The sequence below is a fragment of the Triturus cristatus genome, chromosome 3_1, assembly GCF_964204655.1.
Source record: "Triturus cristatus chromosome 3_1, aTriCri1.1, whole genome shotgun sequence".
NCBI lineage: Eukaryota > Metazoa > Chordata > Amphibia > Caudata > Salamandridae > Triturus > Triturus cristatus.
In genome coordinates, this window is record NC_140583.1 from 525,562,650 (window position 1) to 525,587,946 (window position 25,297).

Here is a 25,297-nt window from a genome sequence, read left to right on the forward strand (position 1 = left end):
AACACCACTGCACTGCCCTAAACCCTAAAACACCACCCCCAGCACGACCCCCTACACTTCCACAACACCACTGCTCTGCCCTAAACCCTAAAACACCAACCCCAGCACGACCCCCTACAATACCCAAACACCAATGCACTGCCCTAAACCCTAAAACACCACCCCCAGCATGACCCCCTACACTACACAAACACCAATGCACTACCCTTAACCCTAAAACACAGCTCCCGCACGACCCCTACACTACACAAACACCACTGCACTGACCTAAACCCTAAAACACCACGACCCCTTTCACTACACAAACACCAATGCACTACCCTTAACCCTAAAACACAACCCGCATGACCCCCTAAACTACACAAACACCACTGAACTACCCTAAACCCTAAAACACTACCCCCTACACTACACAAATACCACTGCACTACCATAAACCCTAAAACACGACCCCCTACACTACACAAACACCTCTGCACTACTCTAAACCCTAAAACACTACCCCAGCATGACCCCCTAAACTACACAAACACCACTGCGCTACCCTAAACCCTAAAACACTACCCCCTACACTACACAAACACCATTGCACTACCCAAACCCTAAAACACTACCCCCAGTAGTAACACCTACACTACCCAAACACCACTGCACTACCCTAAACCCTAAAAAACTACCCCCAGCAGTACCACCTCTACTACCCAAACACCACTGCACTACCTTAAAGCCAAAAACACTACCCCCAGCAGTACCCCCTACACTACCCAAACACCATTGCACTACCCTAAACCTTAAAACACTACCCCAAGCAGTACCCCCTACACTACCCAAACACCACTGCACTTCCCTAAACCCTAAACCAATACCCCCAGCACGACCCCCTATACCAGCCAAACACCACTGCACTACCCTAAACCCTAAAACACTACCCCCAGCATAACCCCCTATAAAACCCAAACACAACTGCACTACCCTAAACCCTAAAACACTCCCCCCAGCATGGCTCCCTACACTACCCAAACACCGCTGCACTACCCTAAACCCAAAATCTACCCCAGCAGGACCCCTACACTACCAAAACACCACTTCACTACCCTAAATCTCCCCCTGCACAACCCCCTTCACTACACAAACACCAATGCACTACCCTAAATGCTAAAACACTACCCCCCGCACAACCCCCTACACTACCCAAACACCACTGCACTATCCTAAACACTATAACACTACCTCCAGCACGACCCCCTAAACAACACAAACACCACTGCACTACCCTAAACCTTAAAACACTACCCCCACACTACACAAACACCAATGCACTACCCTAAACCCTAAAAAACTACCACAGCATGATCCCCTAAACTACACAAACACCACTGCACTACCCTAAACCCAAAATCTACCCAAAGCATGACCCCTACACTACCCGAACACCACTGCACTACCCTAAATCTCCCCCAGCACGACCCCCTTTACTAAACAAACACCAATGCACTACCCTAAATGCCAAAACCCTACCCCTGCACGACCCCCTACACTACCCAAACACCACCGCACTATCCTGAACAATATAACACTACCCGCAGCACGACCACCTAAACTACACAAACACCACTGCACTACCCTAAACCCTAAAATACTACCCAATACACTACACAAACACCAATGCATTACCCTAAACCCTAAAACACAACCCCCTACACTACATAAACACCACTGCACAACCCTAAACCCTAAAACACTACCCCAGCATGACCCCCTAAACTACACAAACACCACTGCACTACCCTAAACCCTAAAACACAACCCCCTACACATCACAAACACCACTGCACTACCCAAACCCTAAAAAACTACCCCCAGCAGCACCCCCTATACTACCCAAACACCACTGCACTACCCTAAACCCTAAAACACTACCCGCAGCAGTACCACCTACACTATCAAAACACCACTACACTACCCTAAAACCAAAAACACTACCCCCAGCAGTACCCCCTACACTACCCAAACACCATTACACTACCCTAATCCCTAAAACACTAACCCCAGCAGTGCCCCCTACACAACCCATACACCACTGCACTACCCTAAACCCTAAACCAATACCCCCAGCATGACCCCATACACTATCCAAACACCACTGCACTACCCTAAACCCTGAAACACCCCCCAGCAGTACCCCCTACACTATCCAAACACCACTGCACTACCCTAAACCCTAAACCAATACCCCCAGCCCGACCCCCTACACTACCCAAACACCACTGCACTATCCTATACCCTAAAACATTACCCCCAACACGACCCCCTACAATACCCAAACACCACTGAATTACCCTAAACCCTAAAACACTCCCCCAAGCATGACCGCCTACACTACCCAAACACCACTGCACTACCCTAAATCTCCCCCACACAACCCCATCACTACCCAAACACCACTTCAATACCCTAAACCTTAAAACACTACGCCAGCATGACCCCCTACAATACCCAAACCCTACTGCACTAACCTAAACCCTAAAACACTACCCCAGCACGACCCCCTACACTACACAAACACCACTGTACTACTCTAAATCCAAAATCTACCCCAAGCACGACCCCTACACTACACAAACATCACTGCACTACCCTAAACCCTAAAACACTACCACCAGCACGACCCCCTACACTAATGTTAATGTTAATGTTACTGGGTATTTGTTAAGCGCACGGCTACTCCCGAGAGTGTCCCGGCGCTGATCGTAGAACCCGCAACAAGATATTCAACAAACATAAATCACAGACCCAAGTCAAGGAAACAGTGATGTTTTTAGCTTCTGACGAAAAAGCAAGAGATCAGATTCCTGGCGTAAGTCAGAAGGAAGGTTATTCCATAGGGCGGACGCCAGTACCTGAAAAGTACGGCCACCCTGACGGGAAAGAAAAAACCTGGGAGTACACAAACACCACTGCACTACCCTAAACGCTGAAACACTATCCCCAGCACGACCACCTACATTGCCCAAACACCACTGCACTGCCCTAAACCCTGAAACACCAGCCCCAGCATGTCCCCATACACTGCCCAAACACCACTGAACCGCCCTAAACCCTGAAACACCAGCCCCAGCAAGACCCCCGACACTGCCCAATCACCACTGCACTGCCCTAAACCCTGAAACACCAGCCCCAGCAAGACCCCCTACACTGTCCAAACACCACTGAACTGTCCTAAACACTGAATCACCAGCCCCAACAAGACCCCCTACACTGCCCAAACACCACTGCCCTTAACCCCGAAACACCACCCACAGCATGACCCCCTACACAGCCCGAACACCACTGAACTGCCCTAAACCCTAAATACCACCCCCAACCACCCCCAACACAACCCCTTACACTGCCCAAACACCACTGCAATGCCCTAAACCCTGAAACACCAACCCCAGCACGACCCCTACACTGCCCGAACACCACTGCTCTGCCCTAAATCCTGAAACACCACCCCCAGCACTAACCCCTACACAGTCCGAAAGCCCCTGCACTGCCCTAAACCCTGAAACACCACCCTCAGCACGACCCTCTACACTGCCTGAACACCACTGCTCTGCCCTAAATCCTGAAACACCAACCCCAGCATATCCCCTATACTGCGCGAACACCACTGCGCTGCCCTAAACCCTGAAACAGCACCCCCAGCACTACACCCTACACAGTCCGAAAGCCACTGCACTGCCCTAAACGCTGAAACACCACCCCACACAGGGCCCCCTACACTACCCGACCACCACTGCTCTGCCCTAAACCCTGAAACACCACCCCCAGCACGACCCCCTAGACTGCCCAAACACCACCCCCAGCACCACACCCTGCACTGCCCAAACACCACTGCACTGCCCTAAAACCTAAAACACCACTCCCAGCACAACGCCCTACACAGCCCAAAAACCACTGCACTGCCCTAAACCCTGAAACAACACCCCTACACTGCCCGAAAAACACTGCACTGCCCTAAACCCTGAAACACCACCCCCAGCATGACCCCCTACACTGCCCGAGCACCACTGCCCTAAACCCTGAAACACCACCCCCAGCAAGACCCCCTACACTATCTGAACACGAATGCACTGCCCTAAACCCTGAATCACCACCCCCAGCATGACCCCCTACACTGCCCGAAAGCCACTGCACTGCCCTAAACCCTAAACACCACCCCCAACATGACCCCTTACCCTGCCCGAACACCACTGCTCTGCCCTAAATCCTGAAACAACAACCCCAGCATGTCCCCTACACTGCGCAAACACCACTGCGCTGTCCTAAACCCTGAAACACCACCCCCAGCACTACCCCCTACACAGTCCGAAAGCCACTGCACTGCCCTAAACTCTGAAACACCACCCTCAGCATGACCCCGTACACTGCCTGAACACCACTGCACTGCCCTAAACCCTGAAACACCACCCCATGCACGGCCCCCTACACTGCCCGACCACCACTGCACTGCCCTAAACCCTGACACACCACCCCCAGCACAACCCCATAGACTGCCCAAACACCACCCCAAGCAACACACTCTATACTGCCCAAACACCACTGCACTGCCCTAAACCCTGAAACACCACCCCCAGCACAACCCCCTACACAGCCCAAAAACCACTGCACTGCCCTAAACCCTGAAACAACACCCCTACACTGCCCGAATAACACTGCACTGCCCTAAACCCTGAAACACCACCCCCAGCATGACCCCCTACACTGCAAGAGCACAACTGCCCTAAACCCTGAAATACCACACCCAGCAAGACCCCCTACACTGTCCGAACACCAATGCACTGCCCTAAACCCTGAAACACCACCCCCAGCAAGACCCCCTACACTGCCAAACACCACTGCACTGCCCTAAACCGTGAAACAGCACCCCCAGCACAACCCCGGCACTGCCCGAACACCACTACAAGGCCCTAAACCCTAACACAACACCCCAGCATGACCCCCTACACTGCCCGAACACCACTGCATTGCCCTAAACCCTAAAACAACACCCCCATCATGACCCCTACACTGCACAAATACAACTGCACTGCCCTAAATCCTGAAACACCACCCACAGCATGACCCCCTACACTGCCCGAACACCACTGCACTGCCCTAAACTCTAAAACACCACCCCCAGCATGACCCTCTACACTGTCCGAACACCACTGCCCTGCCCTAAACCCTGAAACATCAGCCCCAGCACAACCCACTACACTGCCCGAACACCACTGCACTGCCCTAAACCCTGAAACACCAGCCCCAGCAAGACCCCCTACACTGCCCGAACACCAATGCCCTGCCCTAAACCCTGAAACACCAGCCCCAGCAAGACACCCTGCACTGCACGAACACCACTGCTCTTCCCTAAACCCTGAAACACCACCCCGTGCATGACCCCCTACACTGCCCGAACACCACTGCCCTGCCCTAAACCCTGAAACACCACCCGCTGCACGACCTCCTACACTGCCCGAACACCACTGCCCTGCCCTAAACCCTGAAATACCACCGTCTACACAAACCCCTACACTGCCCGAACACCACTGCCCTGCCCCTAAACCCTGAAACACCACCCCCAGCACGTCTCCCTACACTGCCCGAACACCACTGCCCTGCCCTAAACCCTAAACACCACCCCGAGCACGACCCCCTACACTACCCCAACACCACTGCTCTGCCCTAAACCCTAAAACACCACCACCAGCACGTCCCCCTACACTACCCCAACACCACTGCACTGCCCCAAACTCTAAAACACTACCCCCAGCACAATCACCTACACTACACAAACACCACTTCACTGCCCTAAACCCTAAAAAACCACCCCAGCACGACCCCCTTCACTACACAAACACCATTGCACTGCCCTAAACCCTGAAACACTACCTCCAGCACGACCCCCTTCACTACACAAACACCAATGCACTACCCTAAACCCTGAAACACTACCTACAGCACGGCCCCCTACACTACCCAATCACCACTGCACTGCTCTAAACCAGAAAACACCACCCCCAGCTGGACCCCCTACACTGCCCGAACACCACTGCACTGCCCTAAAACTGAAAACACCACCCCCAGCACAACCCCCTACACTGCCCGAACACCACTGCACTGCCCTAAACCCGAAAACACCAACCCCAGCATGAACCCCTACACTACCCCAACACCACTGCACTGCCCTAAACCCTAAAACACCACCCCCAGCACGACACCCTACACTACCCCAACAACACTGCACTGCCCTAAACCCTAAAACACCACCCCAGCACGACCCCCTACACTACCCCAACACCACTGCTCTGCCCTAAACCCTAAAACACCAGCCCCAGCACAACCCCCTACACTACCCAAACACCAATGCACTGCCCTAAACCCTAAATCACCAACCCCAGCATGACCCCCTAGACTACACAAACACCACTGCACTGCCCTAAACCCTAAAACACCACCCCCAGCACGACCCCCTTCACTACACAAACACCAATGCACTGCCCTAAACCCTAAAACGCTACCCCTGCACGAACCCTTTCACTACACAAACAAAAATGCACTACCCTAAACCCTAAACACAACCCCCCAACGACCCCTACACCACTGCACTATCCTAAACACTAAAACACTACCCCAGCACGACACCCTAAATTACACAAACACAGCTGCACTATCCTAAACCCTAAACCACGACCCCTTATACTACACAAACGCCGCTGCACTAACCTAAACCCTAAAACACTATTCCAGCATGACCCCCTAAACTACACAAACACCACTGCACTACCCTAAACCCTAAAACACTACCCCCTACACTACACAAACACCATTGCACTACCCAAAACCCTAAAACACTACCCCCAGCAGTACCACCTACACTACGCAAACACCACTGCACTACCCTAAACCCTGAAACACTACCCCCAGCAGTACCACCTACACTACCCAAACACCACTGTACTACCCTAAACACCAAAACACTACCCCCAGCAGTACCCCCTACACTACCCAAACACCATTGCACTACCCCAAACCCTAAAACACTACCCCCAGCAGTACCCCCTGCACTACCCAAACACCACTGCACTACCCTAAACCCTAAACCAATACCCCCAGCATGACCCCCTATACTACCAAAACACCACTGCACTACCCTAAACCCTAAAACACTACCCCCAGCAGTACCCCTTTACACTATCCAAGCACCATTGCACTACCCTAAACCCTAAAACACTACCCCCAGCAGTACCCCCTACACTACCCAAACACCACTGCACTTCCCTAAACCGTAAGACAATACCCCCTGCACAACCCCCTACACTATCCAAACACCTCTGCACTACCTTAAACTTTAAAATACTACCCCCAGCACGACCCCCTACAATAGCCAAACACCACTGCACTACCCAAAACTCTAAAACACTCCCCCAGCATGACTTCCTACACTACGCAAACACCACTGCACTACCCTAAACCCCATATCTACCCCAAGCACGACCCCCTACACTACCCAAACACCACTGTACTACAATAAATCTACCACTTTAATACACTAAACCCTAAAACACTACGCCAGCATGACCCCCTACACTACCCAAACACTACTGCACTACCCTAAACCCTAAAACACTACCCCAGCACGACCCCCTACACTACACAAACACCACTGCACTACCCTAAATCCTAAATCTCCCCCAAGCATGACCCCCTACACTACACAAACATCACTGCACTACCCTAAACCCTAAAACACTACCACCAGCATGACCCCATACACTGTCCGAACAGCACTGCACTGCCCTAAACCCTGAAACACCAGCACCAGCAAGACCCCCGACACTGCCCAACCACCACTGCACTGCCCTAAACCCTGAAACACCAGCCCCAGCAAAACCCCCTACACTGTTCGAACACCACTGCACTGCCCTAAACCCTGAAACACCAGCCCCGGCAAGACCCCCTACACTGCCCGAACACCACTGCCCTAAACCCCGAAACACCACACCCAGCATGACACCCTACACTGCCCGAACACCACTGCACTGCACTGCCCTAAACCCTGAAACACCACCCCCAGGACGACCTCTACACTGCCAGACACCACTGCTCTGCCCTAAATCCTGAAACACCACCCAAGCATGTCCCCCTACACTGCGCTAAAACCACTGCACTGCCCTAAACCCTGAAATACCAGCCCCAGCATGAACACCTACACTGTCCAAAAGCCACTGCACTGCCCTAAACCCTGAAACACCACCCCACGCACTGCCCCCTACACTGCCCGACCACCACTGCACTGCTCTAAACCCTGAAACACCACCCCCAGCATGACCCCTAGACTGCCCAAACACCACCACCAGCACCACACCCTACACTGCCCAAACAACACTGCACTGCCCTAAACCCTGAAACACCACCCCCAGCACAACCCCCTACATTACCCAAAAACCACTGCACTACCCTAAACCCTGAAACACCACCCCTACACTCCCCGAATACCACTGCACTGCCCTAAACCCTGAAACACCACCCCCAGGATGACCTCTACACTGCCCGACACCACTACTCTGCCCTAAATCCTGAAAAACCACCCCCAGCATGTCCCCCTATACTGCGCAAAAACCACTGCACTTTCCTAAACCCTGAAATACCACCCCAGCACAACCCCCTACACTGTCCGAAAGCCACTGCACTGCCCTAAACCCTGAAACACCACCCTCAGCACCACCCCCTACACTGCCCGAACACCACTGCACTGCCCTAAACCCTGAAACACCAACCCCAGCACAACCCCCTACACTGCTCGAACACCACTGCACTGCCCTAAACCCTGAAACACCACCCCCAGCATGACCCCCTACACTGCCCGAGCACCACTGCCTAAGCCCTGACACACCACCCCCAGCAACACCCCCTACACTGTCCGAACACCAATGCACTGCCCTAAACCCTGAAACACCACCCCCAGCACGACCCTCTACACTGCCCGAACACCACTGCAAGGCCCTAAACCCTAAAACACCACCCCAGCACGACCCTTTACACTGCCCGAACACCACTGCATTGCCCTAAACTCTAAAACACCACCCCCATCACGACCCCCTACACTGCCCAAATACCACTGCACTGCCCTAAACCCTGAAACACCACCCGCAGAATGACCCCCTACACTGCCCGAGCACCACTGCCCTAAATCCTGAAACACCACCCCCAGCAAGACCCCCTACACTGCCCGAACACCACTGCACTGCCATAAACCCTGAAACAGCACCCCCAGCACGACCTCCTACACTACCCAAACACCCCTGCACTGCCCTAAACCCTAAAACAGCACCCCCAGCACGACCACCTACACTGCCCGAACACCACTGCCCTGCCCTAGTCCATGAAACATCAGCCCCAGCACGACCCACTACATTGCCCGAACACCACTGCCCTGCCCTAAACCCTGAAACACCAGCCCCAGTAAGACCCCCTACACTGCCCGAACACCACTGCCCTGCCCTAAACCCTGAAAAACCAGCCCCGCAAGACCGCCTACACTGCCCGAACACCAATGCCCTGCCCTAAACCCTGAAACACCAACCCCAGCAAGACACCCTATACTGCTAGAACACCACTGCCCTGCCCTAAACCCTGAAACACCACCCCCTACATGACCCCCTACACTGCCCAAACACCACTGCCCTTCCCTAAAACCTGAAACATCACCCCCGGCACGACCTCCTACACTGCCCGAACACCACTGCCCTGTCCTAAACCCTGAAATACCACCCTCTGCACGAACCCCTACACTGCCCGAACACCACTTTCCTGCCCTAATCCCTGAAACACCACCCCCTGCACGACTCCCTACACTGCCCTAACACCACTGCCCTGCCCTAAACCCTAAGCACCACCCCAGCACGACCCCTACACTACCCCAACACCACTGCTCTGCCCTAAACCCTAAAACACTACCCCCAGCATGACCCCCTACACTACCCCAACACCACTGCACTGCCCCAAACCCTGAAACACTTACCCAGCATGACCCCCTACACTACACAAACACCACTTCACTGCCCTAAACCCTAAAAAACCACCCCCAGCACGACCCCTTCACTACACAAACACCACTGCACTGCCCTAAACCCTGAAACACTACCTCCAGTACAACCCCCTTCACTACACACACACCAATGAACTACCCTAAACCCTGAAACACTATCCCAGCACAAATCCCTACACTACCCTAACACCACTTCACTACCCTAAACCCTAAAACACCACCACAGCATGACACCCTACACTACCCAAACACCACTGCACTACCCTAAACCCTAAAACACTACCCAAACGACCCACTACACTACCCAAAGACCACTGCATTACCCTAAACCCTGAAACACCAGCCCCAGCAGGACCCCCTACACTGCCCGAACACCACTGAACTGCCATAAACCCGAAAACACCGCCGCCAGCAGGACCCACTGCACTGCCCAAACACCACTGCACTGCCCTAAACCTGAAAACACCACCCCGAGCTGGACCCCCTACACTGCCCGAACACCATTGCACTGCCCTAAACCCGAAAACACTGCCCCCAGCACAACCCCCTACACTGCCCGAACACCACTGCACTGCCCTTAACCCGAAAACACCGCCCCCAGCACGACCCCCTACACTACCCCAACACCACTGCACTACCCTAAACCCTAAAACACCACACCCAGCAAGACCCCCTACACTACCCCGACACTACCGCACTGCCCTAAACCCTAAAACACCACCCCCAGCACAACCCCTATACTACCCCAACACCACTGCACTGCCCTAAACCCTAAAATACCACCCCCAGCACAACCCCTACACTACCCCAACACCACTGCACTGCCCTAAACCCTAAAATACCACCCCCAGCATGACCCTCTACACTACCCCAACACCACTGCTCTGCCCTAAACCCTAAAACACCACACCCCCAGCACGACCCCCTACACTACCCCAACACCACAGCATTGCCCTAAAGCTGAAAACACCGCCCCCAGCACGACCCCCTACACTACCCCAACACCACTGCACTGCCCTAAACCCTAAAACACCACACCCAGCAAGACCCCCTACACTACCCTAACACTACCGCGCTGCCCTAAACCCTAAAACACCACCCCCAGCACAACCCCTACACTATCCCAACACCACTGCACTGCCCTAAACCCTAAAATACCACCCCCAGCACAGCCCCTACACTACCCCAACACCACTGCACTGCCCTAAACCCTAAAATACCACCCCCAGCATGACCCCCTACACTACTCCAACACCACTGCTCTGCCCTAAAACCTAAAACACCACACCCCCAGCACAACCCCCTACACTACACAAACACCAATGCACTGCCCTAAACCCTAAAACACCACTCCCGCACAACCCCTTTCACTACACAAACACCAATGCACTACCCTAAACCCTAAAACACAACCCTCGCACGACCCCTACACTACCCAAACACCACTGCACCATCCTAAACACTAAAACTCTACCCCCAGCACTACCCCCTACACTACACAAACACCACTGCACCACCCTAAACCCTAAAACACGGCCCCCAACACTACACAAACACCATTGCACTACCCAAACCTTAAAACACTACCCCAGCAATAACCCCTACACTACCCAAATCAATCAATCAATCACTGCATTTGTAAAGCTCGCTACATACCCGAGAGGGTCTCAAGGCGCTGGGGAGAGGGGGGTGGAGCCAGGTCTTGAGGAGTCTTCTGAAGGCCAGCAGGTCCTGGGTCTGTCGTAGGATGGTGGGGAGAGTGTTCCAGGTCTTGGCGGTGAGGTAGGAGAAGGATCTGCTGCCGGCGGTGGTTTTTTGGATGCGAGGGACTGCGGCGAGGGCGAGGTTGGCTGAGCGGAGGCTTCGGGTGGGGGTGTGGAAGCTGAGTCGGTTGTTGAGGTAGGTGGGTCCGGTGTTGTGCAGTGCTTTGTGTGCATGGATCAGGAGCTTGAAGGTGATCCTTTTGTTGACGGGGAGCCAGAGCAGGCCTCTCAGGTGGAGTGTGATGTGGCTGCAGCGGGGTACATCGAGGATGAGTCAGGCCGAGGCGTTCTGGATGCGTTGGAGTCATCTCAGGAGCTTGTTTGTAGTTCAGGAGTAGAGGGCGTTCCCGTAGTCGAGTCTGTTGGTGATGAGGGCCTGGGTAACGGTTTTTCTCGTGTCGAGGGGGATCCATTTGAAGATCCTGCGGAGCATACGGAGGGTGTTGAAGCAGGACGCGGAGACGGCATTGACTTGCCTGGTCATGAAGAAAGTGGAGTCGAGGATGACCCCCAGGTTGCGTGCATGGTCCGTGGGTTCCGGGGCTGTGCCTAGTGACGTGGGCCACCAAGAGTCGTCCCAGGCTGATGGGGTGGGTCAGAGAATGAGGACCTCTGTCTTGTCTGAGTTCAGCTTCATTCTGCTGTCCTTCATCCAGTCGGCTACGGCCTTCATTCCTCTGTGGAGGTTAGCTTTGGCGGTGTGGGGATCTTCGGTGAGGGATATGATCAGCTGGGTGTCGTCGGCGTAGGAGATGATGTTGGGGTTGTGTTGTCGTGCGACGTGGGCGAGGGGGGCCATGTAGATATTGAACAGCGTCGGGCTGAGGGAGGATCCCTGTGGGACGCCGCAGATGATCTCGGTGGTTTTGGAGCGAAAGGGAGGGAGGCGGACGCTCTGGGTTCTGCCGGAGAGGAAGGATGTTGTCCAGGCCAGGGCCTTCTCTTGGATACCGGCGTCATCGAGGCGTGCTGATAGGGTGCGGTGGCAGACCATGTCAAAGGCTGCTGATAGGTCCAGGAGAATGAGGGCGGCTGTTTCTCCTTTGTCCATCAGGGTCCGGATGTCGTCAGTGGCGGCGATGAGGGCGGTCTCGGTGCTGTGGTTGCTGCGAAAACCGGATTGGGAAGGGTCCAGGATGTTGTTAACTTCGAGGTAGCGGGTCAGCTGTTTGTTAACAATCTTCTCAGTCACTTTTGCCGGGAAAGGGAGCAGGGAGATGGGCTGGAAGTTGTTGAGGTCCTTGGGGTCTGCCTTGGGCTTCTTCAGAAGGGCGTTGATCTCGGCGTGCTTCCAGCTTTCTGGGAAGGTTGCTTTCTCGAAGGAACAGTTGACGTGGTGAGGGCAGGGGTCCGATGGGGATCCGGAGTGGATGGAGTTCATGGTTTTGATGGTGTCTTCGTCACTGACGCTGGACCAGATGGTCAGGCGACTGGTGCGAGTGGTAGTCGCAGGGGTGGTGGACACGGTGGTGGGTGCGGGGGGGGTCAGAGTTGAAGCTGTCGTGGATGTCGGTGATCTTGTGGTGGAAGAAGGTGGCCAGGGAGTCGCACAGGTCTTGAGATGGCAGGATGTCGTTGGTGTTGGAGCTGGGGTTGGAGAGTTCTTTCACGATGCTGTAGAGCTCTTTGGTGTTGTGTGCGTTGTTGTCTAGGCGGTCCTTGAAGGCGGTCTTCTTGGCGGTCCTGATGAGTTGGTGGTGTCTGCGGGTGGTGCTCTTGAGGGCTGTGTGGTTGTCTGGTGTTCGGTCGTGGAGCCATTTCTTCTCCAGCTTCCAACAGGTGTGCTTGGAGATCCGGAGGTCCTCGGTGAACCAGGCGGCTTTCTTGTTGGTGTGGTTGGTTGTAGAGGTCTTGAGAGGGGCGAGGGTGTTGGCCCAGTCGTTGATCCACTGTGTGAGGTTGGTCGCGGCGGTGTCTGGGTCGGTGGGGTCGGTGGGTGGTCTCAGGGCGAGGGCAGTAGTCAGATGGTCCTCGGTGACCTTGCCCCAGCAGCGGCGTGGTAGCTGTTGGGTGCGGTGGTGTGTGGTGGGTTTTCTGAAGGTGATGTGGACGGGCCAGTGTGGTTCGGTGGTGCGGTTGAAGGAGACGTGGGGGCTTGCGGAGAAGATGGGGTCGAGCGTGTGTCCAGCAGTGTGAGTAGGTGTCGTTACGAGCTGTTTGAGTCCGAGGTTGGCGAGGTTGTCGATCAGGGCGGTGGAGTTGGCGTTGTTGTTATTCTCGAGGTGGAAGTTCAGGTCCCCGAGGAGGATGTAGTCAGGGAAGCGAGGGCGTGGGTGCTGATGAGGTCGGCGATGGTGTCACTGAACTGTGGGCGGGGTCCGGGAGGTCTGTAGATGAGAGTTCCTCTGAGGGTGGTGTTGTGGTCGGTGTGGATCTGGAAGTGCATGTGCTCGGCGGTGGTGAGGGTGTCATCGGTGTTCGTAGAGATTTTGATGAAGTCTTTGTGGATGATGGCGATTCCTCCTCCCACTCGGTTGGTGCGGTCTCTGCGGGAGATCTTGTAGCCCTGTGGGATGGCTATAGCGATGTCTGGTGCTGAGGTGGCGTTCAGCCAGGTCTCTGTCAGGAAGGCGACGTCGGGGGCGGTGGAGTCTAGGAGGTCCCAGAGTTCGATGGCGTGATTGCGAGCGGAGCTGGTGTTGAGGAGGATGCAGCGGAGGTGGTTGGGTTCTCTGGCTGGTGGTGTGGAGGGTTGGATGCTGGTGAATCTGTAGTTCCGGCAGGTGAAAGGCCCCTGGGTGCGTTTTGGGGTGGCCCAGTAGCAGGGATGGTCTCGTCTGGTGTTGAGTGCGTGGAGGGTGCTTGCATCGTAGTGCAGTCTGGCATTGCGGGGGGTGCGGGGTCCAGGGGTTCTGGCGCTGGGTGCGGTCCATGCGCGGATGGGTGTAGATGGGCTCGCCTTAGGCGCGCCTATGGCGTGCCAGCGGCGTGCCAAAGGCGCGCATCCGCTGCGCGGCTGCTTCGCGGTATCCATATGTGGGCAGAGGGAGGGAGGAGCAGCTGGGAGGTGGGAGCGGGGCGGCCAATGGGAGTGAAGGGGGCGGGGCCGCAGGGGCTCAGCGGCAGGGGAAAACCCGGGAAAAAAACTGCGGGAAAAGACGGCGAGAGAGGGACAACAGAGCACAGGGATACCGAAAGCAAAACACAGGGGCACAGAATGAAAAAACAAAGTGGCACAAAAAGCCAAGCGCAGGGGTACCGAATAAAAAAGGGAGCGAGCAGTCAGGCGACAAAAGCGGCAACGGAGGTTCATCCCACAGGGGGCTGCGTGGCGGATGGGGGGAGCGACCTGCCTGGTGACAGGGTCAAAGATCACTCCCAAACCCAAACACCACGGCACTACCCTAAACCTAAAACACTGCCCCTAGCAGTACCACCGACACTACCCAAACACCACTGCACTACCCTAAACCCTAAACCACTACACCCAGCAGTACCACCTACACTATCCAAACACCACTGCACTACCCTAAACCCAAAAACACTACCCCCAGCAGTACCACCTTCACTACCCAAACACCATTGCACTACCCTAAACCCTAAAACACTACCCCCAGCAGTACCCCCTACACTACCCAAACACCACTGCACTACCCTGAACCCTAAATCAATACCCCCATCACAACCCCCTATACTACCCAAACACCACTGCACTAAGCTAAACCCTAAAACACCACCCTCAGCACGACCCCCTTTAATACCCAAACATCACTGCACTACCCTAAACCCTAAAACACTCCCCCAGCACGACTCCCTACACTACCCAAACACCGCTGCACTACACTAAACCCAAAATCTACACCCAGCATGACCCCCACACTACCCAAACACAACTGCACTACCCTAAATCTCACCCAGCATGACCCTCTTCACTACACAAATACCAATGCACTACCCTAAACTCTAAAACACTACCCCCAGCACGACCCCCTACACTACCCAAACACCACTGCACTATTCTAAACACTATAACACTACACCCAGCACAACCCCCTAAACTACACAAACACCACTGCACTACCCTAAACCCTAAAACACTACCCCCTATACTACACAAACACCAATGCACAACCTTAAACCCTAAAACACACCCGCTACACTACATAAACACCGCTGCACAACCCTAAACTCTGAAACACCAACCCCAGGACGACCTCTACATTGCCCGACACCACTGCTCTGCCCTAAATCCTGAACCACCACCCCCAGCATGTCCCCCTACACTGCGCGAACACCACTGCACTGCCCTAAACCCTGAACTACCACCCCCAGCACGAACCCCTACACTGTCTGAAAGCCACTGCACTGCCCTAAACCCTGAAACCCCACCCTCAGCACGACCCCCTACACTGCCCGAACACCACTGCACTGCCCTAAACCCTGAAACACCAACCCACGCACGGCCCCCTACACTGCCCGACCACCACTTCACTGCCCTAAACCCTGAAACACCACCCTCAGCATGACCCCCTAGACTGCCCAAACACCACCCCCAGCACCACACCCTACACTGCACAAACACCACTGCACTTCCCTTAACCCTGAAACGCCACCCCCAGCACAACCCCCTACACTGCCCGACCACCACTTCACTGCCCTAAACCCTGAAACACCACCCCCAGCACGACCCCCTAGACTGCCCAAACACCACCCCCAGCACCACACCCTACACTGCACAAACACCACTGCACTTCCCTTAACCCTGAAACGCCACCCTACACTGCACGAACACCACTGCACTTCCCTTAACCCTGAAACGCCACCCCCAGCACAACCCCCTACACTGCCCAAAAACCACTGCACTGCCCTAAACCCTGAAACACCACCCCTACACTGCCCGAATACCACTGCACTGCCCTAAACCCTGAAACACCACCCCCAGCATGACCCCCTACACTGCCCGAGCACCAGTGCCCTACACCCTGACACACCACCCCCAGCAACACCCCATACACTGTCCGAACACCAATGCACTGCCCTAAACCCTGAAATACCACCCCCAGTTAGACCCCATACAATGCCCATAAAAACCACTGCACTGCCCTAAAACCTAAATCACCATCCCCAGCATGACCCCTACACTACCCCAACACCACTGCTCTGCCCTAAACCCTGAAACACCACTCCCAGCATGACCCCCTACACAGCCCGAACACCACTGCCCTAAACCCTGACACACCACCCCCAGCAACACCCCCAACACTGGCCGAACACCAATGCACTGCCCTAAACCCTGAAACACCACCCCCAGCAAGACCCCCTACACTGCCCAAACACCACTGCACAACCCTAAACCGTGAAACAGCACTCCCAGCAGGACCCCCTACACTGCCAGAACACCACTGCACTGCCCTAAACCCGAAAACACCACCCCCAGCAGGACCCCCTACACTGCCCGAACACCATTGCACTGCCCTAAACCCGAAAACACCACCCCCAGCACGACCCCCTACACTACCCCAACACCACTGCACTGCCCTAAACCCTAAAACACCACCCCCAGCAAGACCCCCCACACTACCCCGACACTACTGCACTGCCCTAAACCCTAAAACACCACCCCCAGCACGACCCCTACACTACCCAAACACAAATGCACTGCCCTAAACCCTAAAACACCACCCCCAGCACGACCCACTACACTACACAAACACCACTGCACTGCCCTAAACCCTAAAACCCCACCCCAGTACGACCCACTTCACTACACAAACTCCAATGCACTGCCCTAAACCCCAAAACCCCACCCCGCACGACCCCTTTCACTACACAAACACCAATGCACTACCCTAAACCCTAAAACACAACCCCCGCACGACCCCCTACACTACCCAAACACCACTGCACTCTCCTAAACACTAAAGCACTACCCCCAGCACGACCCCCTAAACTACACAAACACCGCTGCACTACCCTAAACCCTAAAACACTACCCCATACACTACACAAACACCGCTGCACTACCCTAAACCCTAAAACACTATCCCAGCATGACCCCCTCAACTACACAAATACCCCTGCACTACCCTAAACCCTAAAACACTACCCCCTACACTACACAAACACCACTGCACTACCCAAACCCTAAAACACTACCCCCAGCAGTAACCCCCACACTACCCAAACACCACTGCACTACTCTAAACCTAAAACACTACCCCCAGCAGCACCACCTACACTACCCAAACACCACTGCACTACCCTAAACCCTAAAACACTACACCTAGCAGTAACCCCTACACTACCCAAACACCACTGCACTACTCTGAACCTAAAACACTACCCCCAGCAGTACCACCTACACTACCCAAACACCATTGCACTACCCTAAACCCTAAAACACTACCCCTAGCAGTACCACCTACACAACCCAAACACCATTGCACTACCCTAAACCCTAAAACACTACCCCAAGCAGTACCCCTACACTATCCAAACACAACTGCACTACCCTAAACCCTAAATCAATACCCCCTGCACAACCCCATATACAACCCAAACACCACTGCACTAAGCTAAACCCTAAAACACCACCCCCAGCACTACCCCCTTTAATACCCAAACACCACTGCACTACCCTAAACCCTAAAACACTCCCCCAGCACGACTCCCTACACTACGCAAACACCACTGCACTACCCTTAACCGAAAATCTACACCCAGCATGACACTCACACTACCCAAAAACGACTGCACTACCCTAAATCTCCCCCAGCATGACCCCCTTCACTACACAAACACCAATGCACTACCCTAAATGCTAAAACACTACCCCTGCACAACCCCCTACACTACCCAAACACCACTGCACTATCCTAAACACTATAACACTACCCCCAGCACGACCCCCTATACTACACAAACACCACTGCACTACCCTAAACCCAAAATCTTCCCTCAGCACGACCCCTACACTACCCAAACACCACTGCACTAACCTAAATCTCCCCCAGCACGACCCCTTCACTACACAAATACCAATGCACTACCCTAAACGCTAAAACACTGCCCCCAGCACGACCCCCTACACTACCCAAACAAAACTGCACTATCCTAAACACTATAACACTACCCCCAGCACGACCCCCTAAACTACACAAACACCACTGCACTACCTTAAACCCCAAAACACTACCCCCTACACTACACAAACACCAATGCACTACCCTACACCCTAAACACGACCCGCTACACTACATAAACACCGCTGCACTACCCTAAACCCTAAAACACAACCCCAGCACTACCCCCTATACTACCCAAACACCAATGCACTACCCTAAACCCTAAAACACTCCCCCAGCACGACCCCCTAAATTACACAAACACCACTGCACTACCCTAAACCCTAAAACACTACCCCCTACACTACACAAACACCAATGCACTACCTTAAACTCTAAAACACGACCCCCTACACTACATAAACACTGCTGAACTACCCTAAACCCTAAAACACTACCCCAGCACGACCCCCTAAACCACACAAACACCACTGCACTACCCAAAATATACAACCAGCACGACCCCTACACTACCCAAACACCACTGCACTGCCCTAAATCTCCCCCAGCACGACCCCCTTCACTACACAAACACCAATGAACTACCATAAACGCTAAAACACTACCCCCAGCACGACCCCCTACACTACCCAAACACCACTGCACTATCCTAAACACTATAACACTACCCCCAGTATGACCCCCTAAACAACACAAATACCACTGCACTACCCTAAACCCTAAAACACTATCCCCTACACTACACAAACACCACTGCACTACCCTAAAACCTAAAACACTATCCCCTACACTACACAAACACCACTGCACTACCCTAAACCCTAAAACACTACCCCCTACACTACAAAAATACCACTGCACTACCCAAACCCTAAAACACTATCCCCAGCAGTACCCCCTACACTAACCAAACACCACTGCACTACCCTAGACCCTAAATCAAACCCCCAGCACAACCCCCTATACTACCCAAACACCACTGCACTAAGCTAAACCCTAAAACACCACCCCCAGCACGACCCCCTTTAATACCCAAACACCACTGCACTACCCTAAACCCTAAAAAACTCCCCCAGCACGACTCCCTACACTACCCAAACACCACTGCACTGCCCTAAACCCAATATCTACCCCCAGCATGACCCCCACACTACCTAAACACGACTGCACTACCCTAAATCTACCCCAGCATGACCCCCTTCACTACACAAACACCATTGCACTACCCTAAATGCCAAAACACTACCCCCCGCACAACCCTCTACACTACGCAAAAACCACTGCCCTATCCTAAACACTAAAACACTACCCCGAGCACGACCCCCTAAACTACACAAACACCAATGCACTATCCTAAACCCTAAAACACGACCCGCTACACTACATAAACACCGCTGCACTACCCTAAACAATAAAACACTACCCCAGCACGACCCCCTATACTACACAAACACCACTGCACTACCCTAAACCCAAAATCTTCCCCCAGCACGACCCCTACACTACCCAAACACCACTGCACTACCCTAAATCTCCCCCAGCACAATCCCCTTCACTACACAAACACCAATGCACTACCCTAAACACTAAAACACTCCCCCCAGCACGACCCCCTACACTACCCAAACACAACTGCACTATCCTAAACACTATAACACTACCCCAGCACGACCCACTAAATTACACAAACACCACTGCACTACCCTAAACCCTAAAACACTGCCCCCTACACTACGCAAACACCAATGCACTACCTTAAACTCTAAAACACGACCCCCTACACTACATAAACACTGCTTAACTACCCTAAACCCTAAAACACTACCCCAGCACGACCCCTACACTACCCAAACACCACTGCACTACCCTAAATCTCCCCAGTACGACCCCCTTCACTACACAAATACCAATGCACTACCCTAAATGCTAAAACACTACCCCCAGCATGACCCCCTAAACTACACAAACACCACTGCACTACCCTAAACCCTAAAACACAACCCCCTAATCTACAAAAAACCACTGCACTACCCTAAACCCTAAAACACTACCACAGCACAACCCCCTATACTACCCAAACACCACTGCACTAAGCTAAACCCTGAAACACCACCCCCAGCACGACACCCTTTAATACCCAAACACCACTGCACTACCCTAAACCCTAAAACACTCCCCCAGCACGACTCCATACACTGCCCAAACACCACTGCACTACCCTAAACCCTATATCTACCCCCAGCATGACCCCTACACTACCCAAACACGACTGCACTACCCTAAATCTCCCCCAGCATGACCCCCTTCACTACTCAAACACCAATGCACAACCCTAAATACTAAAACACTACCCCCCGCATGACCCCCTACACTATCCAAACACCATTGCACTATCCTAAACACTATAACACTACCCCCAGCATGACCTCCTAAACTACACAAACACCACTGCACTACCCTAAACCCCAAAACACTTCCCCCTACACTACACAAACACCAATGCACTACCCTACACCCTAAACACGACCCGCTACACTACATAAACACCGCTGCACTACCCTAAACCCTAAAACACAACCCCAGCACGACCCCCTATACTACCCAAACACCAATGCACTACCCTAAACCCTAAAACACTCCCCCAGCACGACTCCCTACACTACGCAAACACCACTGCACTACCCTAAACCCTAAAACACAAGCCCCTAAACTACAAAAATACCACTGCACTACCCTAAACCCTAAAACACTACCACAGCACAACCTCCTAAACAACACAAACACCACTGCATTACCTTAAACCCTAAAACACTATCCCCTACACTACAAAACACCACTGCACTACCCTAAACCCTAAATCAATTCCCCAGCACAACCCCCTATACTACCCAAACACCACTGCACTAAGCTAAACCCTAAAACACCACCCCCAGCACGACACCCTTTAATACCCAAACACCACTGCACTACCCTAAACCCTAAAACACTCCCCCAGCACGACTCCATACACTGCCCAAACACCACTGCACTACCCTAAACCCTATATCTACCCCCAGCATGACCCCTACACTACCCAAACACGACTGCACTACCCTAAATCTCCCCCAGCATGACCCCCTTCACTACACAAACACCAATGCACAACCCTAAATGCTAAAACACTACCCCCCGCATGACCCCCTACACTATCCAAACACCATTGCACTATCCTAAACACTATAACACTACCCCCAGCACGACCCCCTAAACTACACAAACACCACTGCACTACCCTAAACCCTAAAACACTACCCCCTACACTACACAAACACCAACGCACTACCCTAAACCCTAAAACACGACCCGCTGCACTACATAAACACCGCTGCACTACCCTAAACCCTAAAACACAACCCCAGCACGACCCCTTAAACTACACAAACACCACTGCACTACCCTACACCCAAAATCTACAACCAGCACGACCCCTACACTACCCAAACACCACTGCACTACCCTAAATCTCCCCCAGCACGACCCCCTTCACTACACAAACACCAATGAACTACCATAAACCCTAAAACACTACCCCCTACACTACACAAACACCAACGCACTACCCTAAACCCTAAAACACGACCCGCTGCACTACATAAACACCGCTGCACTACCCTAAACCCTAAAACACTACCCCAGCACGACCCCTTAAACTACACAAACACCACTGCACTACCCTAAACCCAAAATCTACAACCAGCACGACCCCTGCACTACCCAAACACCACTGCACTACCCTAAATCTCCCCCAGCACGACCCCCTTCACTACACAAACACCAATGAACTACCATAAACGCTAAAACACTATCCCCTACACTACACAAACACCACTGCACTACCCTAAACTCTAAAACACAACCCCCTAAACTACATAAATACCACTGCACTACCCTAAACCCTAAAACACTACCCCAGCATGACCCCCTAAACTACACAAACACCACTACACTACCCTAAACCCTAAAACACAACCCCCTACACTACAAAAACACCACTACACTACCCTAAACCCTAAAAAACAAACCCCCAGCACAACCCCCTATACTACCCAAACACCACTGCACTAAGCTAAACCCAAAAACACCACCCCGAGCACGACCCCCTTTAATACCCAAACACCACAGCACTACCCTATACCCTAAAACACTCCCCCAGCACGACTCCCTACACTACCCAAACACCACTGCACTGCCTTAAACCCAAAATCTACCCCCAGCATGACCCCCAAACTAACCAAACAAGACTGCACTACCCTAAATCTACCCCAGCATGACCCCTTTCACTACACAAACACCATTGCACTACCCTAACTGCTAAAACACTATCCCTCGCATGACCCTCTACACTACCCAAAAACCACTGCCCTATCCTAAACACCATAACACTCCCCCACAGCACGACCCCCTAAACTACACAAACACCAATGCACTATCCTAAACCCTAAAACACGACCCGCTACACTACATGAACACCGCTGCACTACCCTAAAACCTAAAACACTACCCCAGCACGACCCCCTATACTACAGAAACACCACTGCACTACCCTAAACCCAAAATCTTCTCCCAGCACAACCCCTACACTACCGAAACACCACTGCACTACCCTAAATCTCCCCCAGCACAACCCACTTCACTACACAAACACCAATGCACTACCCGAAACGCTAAAACACTACCCCCAGCACAACCCCCAACACTACCCAAACACAACTGCACTATCCTAAACACTATAACAGTACCCCCAGCACGACCCCCTATATTACACAAACCCCACTGCACTACCCTAAACCCTAAAACACTACCCCCTACACTACACAAACACCAATTGTTAGAGTCGGGGATCTCTGGTTGGCGCAAGGTTGCCCTTGTGTCAAGCAGGAACCCTCTCCTCCACGTCAGGGCGCAGGATAACCCCTCGCGAATGACCCTTGCTCACCCTCTAGGTGCGTGGCGTGAGCAGCCAAGGCGATTCCTCAGGCGTTGTTGGTTAAGCACTTACAATCATACACACAGTAAATACATTAATCCCCCCAGAAACGGACACCAGGCTTGGATATATATAAAAATACGATTCTTTATGTAAAAATAAGGTATATATATCTCAGCAGACTTATCACAAGACCAATAACGTTTTCGCTAGGCCTCCAGGTTATACAGCAGGCAAATGTTCTTGGTTCGTAGTCTCTTTACTTGTAGCTCCCGTACTCACAGAGATCGGTTCCTGCGAACGGGGAAATAAGGCGTTGCGGGCCCCGAGCCCGATACTGGAACTTCTTTCGTGATGTGGAGAGTCGGCACAGGTCGGTGCGACTCTCAGCTTCGGAAGTGTTCTTGGGTCCTCAATTAGCAGGTGTGGGCACGTAGGCAGGCGCGGCCCGCGACCCTTTGGCACGGCGGTGCAGGAGGGTCTCCACAGCGGGGGCGGCGCGGCCTGAGATGTCCGGGGATAGCGAAGCGGGGTCACAGGGCACAGTCAGTGCAGCTGGATGACCCGGCGTAGATCACAGTCGTCGGACGGCTTCCGGCAGGAGGGGTGATAGCGCGGTCAGCGCGCTCCAGTAGCAGGCGGTGACAGGGATGCAGGCGGCCTGGCCCGGGGACAGAGAGCGGCTCGGAACGGAGCGGGGCTCTCACGGGTTGGAGGCAGGCGAGCTTCTGAGTGTCACGGCCCTAGGAGGGGCGATGAGGGGCGCAGTCTCTTTTCCAGCGGGATGCACACACGGCTCGAATTGGTGGACGAGCAAGAAGCACAGAGAACCCACTGTTCCTGGGGTTCAGTTCAGGGGGCAAGCTCAGATCAAGCCCTTGGAGAATGTTCAAGCACAAAGTAGCAAAGTCTTTTCAGTAAGTCTCTTCCTCTCCTTTCTCAGCAAGGCAGGCAGCAGGCCAGCTCCTCCAGCGTCTCCTTCTCCTTCTAGTCGGGCAGAGGTTCTTTGTGGTAAACAGGATTCTGATTTCTTAGGAGCCAGGCTCCTACTTTTATACCATGATTCTTTTGTTCTTTAGCGCCAGGGGGCCTAGGCCTGGCTCAGTCCAGTTCTGGAGCACTTTGTTATGGTGACTCTGCTCTTTCCTTTCAGCAGCAGGGCAGAGACATCAGCCGCCCCACAGGGGGTGGCGCCGGCTTTGTGGTGGCAGAGCACAGGTCTATTCAAGAGTCAAGGTGTACTCCTCCCACCCATCCAGGTGTAATCTCTCTACCCACCACCTGGCAGCCAACCTGTCTCTGGGGATTCCCCAACCCTGCTCCTTACTGTTGCCAGGCAGAACACATACACATACAGCAGAGGCGGACTGAGATGGTCAGGTCAGTAAATACTAACTTTCTAAAAGTAGTATTTACAAACCCAGGATATTAAAATAAACTTGGCTACAAGAAGTATTTTATCATCCTGAGT